This window comes from Callorhinus ursinus, unplaced genomic scaffold (genome assembly GCF_003265705.2).
Source record: "Callorhinus ursinus isolate GAN/ISIS: 27379988/994484 unplaced genomic scaffold, GSC_fseal_2.0 scaffold8, whole genome shotgun sequence".
NCBI classification, from domain to species: domain Eukaryota; kingdom Metazoa; phylum Chordata; class Mammalia; order Carnivora; family Otariidae; genus Callorhinus; species Callorhinus ursinus.
Genome location: NW_027397070.1, coordinates 2,878,198 through 2,884,095, shown reverse-complemented (window position 1 = coordinate 2,884,095; position 5,898 = coordinate 2,878,198). Strand labels below are relative to the sequence as shown.

General features: G+C 45.0%; 1 pseudogene; it reads right to left on the bottom strand.

Moving 5' to 3' along the window:
* Positions 1-4,763: 4,763 nt before the first annotated feature.
* On the bottom strand, positions 4,764-4,863 carry LOC112822919 (U6 spliceosomal RNA; annotated as a pseudogene).
* Positions 4,864-5,898: the final 1,035 nt, after the last annotated feature.

The following is a 5,898-nucleotide window of genomic DNA, read 5'->3' as shown; positions in this document are numbered from 1 at the left end:
CTTACTTTTCAGTGGAAAACTTAACAGTATATCCGAAACCAAAATGCCCATTCGTTTTCCTAAAGCAGAACTAAAACACCCGTATTATAAGTAACAAACTCTCACGTTAGAATGGAAAATGCTTAAAACATCACCCCCCATCACCAAACAATCAATAAGGCTGCTGGCAAGTTGCAGTTTTATATAGCTGGTGGCTTGGCCTCTCGATGACAACAAGGCTACTCCAAATATCTACACACGGAATTCTGGTGATCTACCAATTACATTCTGAATGTTAACTCCAGACTTCTCCTTCATGACATTTTATTAAACATGATGTACTGACTTAGGGGGATGTAATATAAACTTTTAAAATGTACGCAGCTGAAAATGTTTTAAGAAATATGTGTGTCTTGTGACATTTGGGTTATCCAAGCGAGGAGGGAAATTTCTCCTGGGAGATCAGTAACGGGGCAGATGGGGTGGGACTGTGTGCGTGAAAGCACTGTTAACTGAAACAGCTCTCTTTACCTTGTACCTAAAAATCAGCTCGGGCCTATGAAAGAAGGAAAGGCAGGCAAAGCAAACAGAAGCCGAGAATATTAATGGAAGAACAAGAGCAAAAGTCTCCAATATCTGATTAGTGATTTTCAATTTACAAAGCACTTCCAGGCACATTAACTCCTGATTGCCATAACATTCCCATGAGTCAGAAGGGATGCTTTTCTAATCTTTATTTATGAGGAAGCCAAGCTTTAGTCAGGCTAAGTGACCAGCCCAAAGTCACACACACCTGGCATCCGCAGCAAGAAAGGAATTCTCTGGCCTCCCCCTGCTGGCTCTTGACACTAGTTCTCAAGTCACACTTGGAAGTTGACCCCCTCTCTCACTAGCTCCACAGCAGCAGGGAAGGCCCAATCAACTTGGCCAGGCTGGAACCTGCACCTTCATCCACCTCTAGTTGATGGCCTTTGTCTGGCACCCTGCTGAATATGGTCTGGTGGTCTCAAGTTCACAAAGAGATCTCTGACCATAACTTTCCTGAGACAGCAAAATTTCCTTGTCAACCCACAGGCCTGGGCCAAGACCCAACGGCAAGAACCTACAATCTGTCTTCGCCTCCCTCTCCGCAGTGTTCCCCTGTGGCCCTAGCGCAACAAAATTGATTTCTCGCTCCCACGATGTGCCTAACACAGATCCGCAGAGGGGCCCTGCTCCCTGGGTTCACTCAGGGCCTCGGGCTAACAGAAGCAACACCTCGATATTGCTTCTGTCGTGACTAAAGCAGTGGGAATTGGCTTGGAGGTGACCCACATCACTTCTGCTCATGTTTCTTTGACCAAAACCAACCACACATCAGTGCCTGACTTCAGAGAGGGCAGGAAGCGCAATTCTCTGTGTGTCTGACAGAAGAAGGGGAACATTGGTGGCCAGCACGATGACAACCACACAGTCCAGTCCTCATCTGATGCTGAGTCTCCCAGTAACGGCGCCACAGGCTTCAAGCCAGCCTTTACCTAACCTCCCCCATAACCAGAAGCACCCCATCTCAGAAACAGCTGGTTTAATTTGAAGAGAGCTCTGTTTGTTAGAAACTAAATTCTTAAAAATAACCAAAAATTGGTCTCTCTGTAACTTTGGTTCCTCAGTATTTATTCTTTCCTCAGGGTCTAAGGATAAATCATTACATATTTCAATTAACCATGCTAGATCCCTGCCACCCAAGAGATCTTGGGTGTAAGATGCGTAACCAAGATCACAGCACCTAATGGCACTGGATATGGTATAGATAATCCCCTAATGTCACTGAAGGGGAAATCAGGGGTCTCAAAGTTGAGGAAGGTGGATCAAAGGGAGGCTGCAGAGAAGCTTTCTGGAGAAAGACAACTGTTGGTGTTGTTAACGCAGCAAGGGAGGAGTTAGCTCGAAGATAAGACTAACACAACACCAGGCAGGCAGAGGAAACAATCCATGTTCGGTGACCGAGGTACAAAACTGCATGATGCATTCAGGGAGATATAGAAATGACTGAACAGAGGATGTCCTCTGGGGAGGATCTTGAGGTGAGATAAGCATCCAATCATGGAGGGCCCTGGGGCTAAGCTGACAGTCTGGAATCCTGGAAGCTATTGAAGTTTAAGCCTAACGTTGACATTCGCTAATTTCTCACTTTAGCAGCGTTATCCTGGCAGCAGGGGGCAGAATGGAGCAGAGAGACCTGCCTGAGTCTGGGAGCTATTGCAGTGATCCCAGGTGGGCCGATGAGGCCAGAGCTAAGGCTGTGATTCCACAAAGAAGGAGGCAGATTGGAGAAAAGAAGATGAGAAACAATGAGCAGCACCTGGCAGTTAATTCCAAAAGGGGAAGCAGGATGTGACAGAGGCGTAGGGTGCCTTTCACGCTCTGGCTTGGGCAACCACATGGTATAATACCCTGAAACAGAGACATCCCAAGAGATGGGTGGAGAAACGTTTTTGTGGAGTTCCCCATGGGGCAGGTTGAGTTTAAGTTGCGTGTGTGATTTAGTGACGGTGCGTTGGGCACTGTGCTGTCTCTATAAAGAGGGAGCTAGCCAGACATCATAGACTGGGGAGGCAGCAGTCTGTAAGTAGTTATTGAAGCCAGGCGTGTGGCTGACATGCAAACCATTATTTTTCTACATATGAAGGAGAATGAAAATATATTAACTCACCAATTTGACCTACCCTCTCCAGGGGCCAAATGATCCACATCTGCCTGTGGTGCATTTTTCTTAGAATCAAGGAACCTAAACAATGGACTCACAATCAGTGCCTTGCTTGGGAAGCATGGAAGCAGACCACAGTGAAATGGAGACTCATGAGAAAGATTTCATCCAACCATACAGAGGTCTGATGAGTCATCCCTGCTCCACGATGGAGAACACCTCCAGGATAATTCAAATGCTCGTTTCAGATCCAAGGTTTTTTCTCTCCCGTACCTGTGCTGAACAAACTGGGCCATACACACACATATGCTTTTTGTCTCGTAGGATAACTATATTCATTCTTTTAAAGCAAGGGTCTTTTGGGGTTTTTTCAATCCAGTCATATACACTGATAAGGTTACAGGTTTAGGCCAGCAATTGTTGACATATATTCCAGGGACCAAACCTGGGTTAACATTTTTTGAGCTCAAGTGCTTGGAAACTACCCATCACACATTCTCAGATTATTCGTTAACGGTTGGGAACCAATCTGATTCACTGCATGTTTGGCTTTCCTAATTTCATTTTCAAAGGGATACCTTAATGTCAAGATTACAGGCTACCTTGCTGTCACTCTGTGGTGTAATAAAAAATATATTGGGTATTTGTCCCTGGTTCTTCACACAGAGCTCCTAAACACTTGGAATTTCCTGAGTGATAGAGGAGTGTCTTTTGTCATATACAATGAGCCCCTTTTCATTACACCTGAGTTCATACTAATGCGGTGACTCAGGATTAGGGCCCATAGATGGTTTCAGAATGGGGACTGGTCACTAGAAAGCCCAAACACAGTGATTAGAGCACAGGAACTTTCTGCCCTAGCCCCAGCCCACCCCAATCTCTGGGGAGCCTTGGGAAGCTGGAGACTGGGTTATAACAACACTTAAACAGAGATTCAGAGAGCTTCAGGGTTGGTGAACACATTAAAATGCTGGGAGGTAGACGTGCCCAGAGAGGGCTTGGAAGCTCAGCACCTTTCCACCCCCATATTTTGCCCTGTGTTTCTCTTCCATTTGGCTGTTCTCCAGTTGTATCCTTCATAATAAACTGGCAAACACTAAGTAAAGTATGTTCCTGAGTTCTATGAGTCATTATACCAAATTAGCAAAACTGGGGGACAGTCACAAGAACCCCCAAATTTGTTGTCAGCCAGACAGAAGGGTGAGTAGTCTGGGCACCCCATTTGGAGCTGATGTCTGAGGTGGGGCAGTCTTGTGGGGCTGAGCCCTTGACCTGTGAGGTCTGTGCTAATTCTGGAGAGTTTCAAAATTGGATTGAATTGTTGGACACCCAGTTGGTCTCAAAGAACCAGAGAATTGGCATGGGAAAACCCCATATATTTGGCATCAGGAGTGATGTCAGCAAAGCCACCGTGCACACCACTCTGCGTGACAGAAAAAAGCCACAAAATCTTTACTGAGCTCAACAAATATCTCATCGTAAAAAGCAAACCTTTATCGCCAGGTTTCGATCATGATGACAAAGGAGAGAAAAAAAACTTCGTGTCATATGAGACATTATTAAAGATCTTGAGCTGTTGAGTCTTTAGGAAAGAAAAAATTAGAGGGAAAATTGGATAGTGGTTTTCAAATATTTGGACAAGGAGAACTTGCATCTATGATGAATTGTTGGACAAGTCAAAGAAACAGATTTCTACTTAATATCACATGACCAGAAATCCTTCCCTGTGAGTTACAGCACCTTCCTCCACGCCATCATTGGAAGTATTCACATGTAAGGAAGATCTTTATGGTTAGGGATGCCATAGATGGGGTTACAGACTACCTCCAAGGGGCTCGGCCACTCTGGTTCTCTTATGCGGACTCAGAACTCGAGGGTTACAATTCCAGTCACAGAGTACTTATTTTAAAAAGTCACATTTTTTTTGGACACTGGCTGAAAGAGAACTTTTTATTACTTTTATGTACAGAAAATTCAACAGTGCCCACTTAGCCCAGTTTGGTGGCCAGTTCTTCAGCCTTTGCTTTTTCCAATTTGGCAATGCAAGCCACCAACTTTGGACCCAGGACATTGCCTCCCCAGTGGCAGCGTATCTCAGAAAAATATGGAACGCTTCATGGATCTGCATATCATCCTAGCGCAGGGGCCACGCTAATCTCTGTAACGTTCCAGTTTTAATATATCTGCTGCCAAAGCAATCCCAAAAGTCACACTTTTAGAAGTTCAAATAAATATAATCAGTTTGAAAGTCAAGTATCCTGCTTGAGTAAACAAATTTGGAGTAAACACTGTAGGAACATCTAAAATGTGAAGAAATGATGAGTACGAGAATTCTTATAATTAAGTAGGTTAACTGCCCGAATAAAATTCAGTGTGAATGTGTAGGATAGTAATCAGTAGAATGTGGAGTTATAAAAAGCAGTGAGACGAGACGACCCATGCTAGTTCCTCCAGAAAGAGATAATCAGTCATGTAGAGGAAACGGAACGATAGAGTCCGGACTACGCTGACCACACTGTTCTCCACGGCAGAGCCTCCTTCAGGATGGGAGAGCAGGCTGCACCTTCCTTCTACGTTGTGGGCAGGAAGTAGTGGGAGATTTATAAGCCCCAACCAAAAAGAACCTCCCTTTCCTACTTAGTAATGTCTGAAATAATTCTGCCAGGGTCACCCTGGAGGAAGAGTAGGAGAAGAGGAAGAATGAAGACCAGAAATGCCAAGATAACTTCTGTTTTAACATGTTCGGACCTCTGCTCCCTTTGATGACAATGACACTTCAGGAGGTCGGAGGTGGGCTTATCCACTGAGCTATGCCCTAAATGGACAGACACTGGGGATGGTCTGTTTCTGAACAATTGTGGGCAAATATAGACTATAGCAAAAACAGAACTGTCACCAAAATACTGTTCTTTCCTTGTTGCGTGTTATGTTTCCTACTCCTGAAAAGCTGTCCCATGAAGTGGACTTGCCATCCCCGGGTGGTCACTCTCGCATCTGCAGAGGCCCTCCTCCTCTCTCCTGGTCCTGGCCTTCTTTGTTCCTTGTGCCCTTGAAACAAGAACGGCTCAAGAGGGAATAATTTAATTCCAGCGCCCTCTGCTGGCCCTGCAGAAGGGCAAGCCATCTTAAACTAGATCAGTAGTTGCCAAATTTCTCACTACCAGGAAGACATTTTATTATTTTATTAACCCCAGAGGACCCCCCCGCAACATACACACACACACATTTTGAAG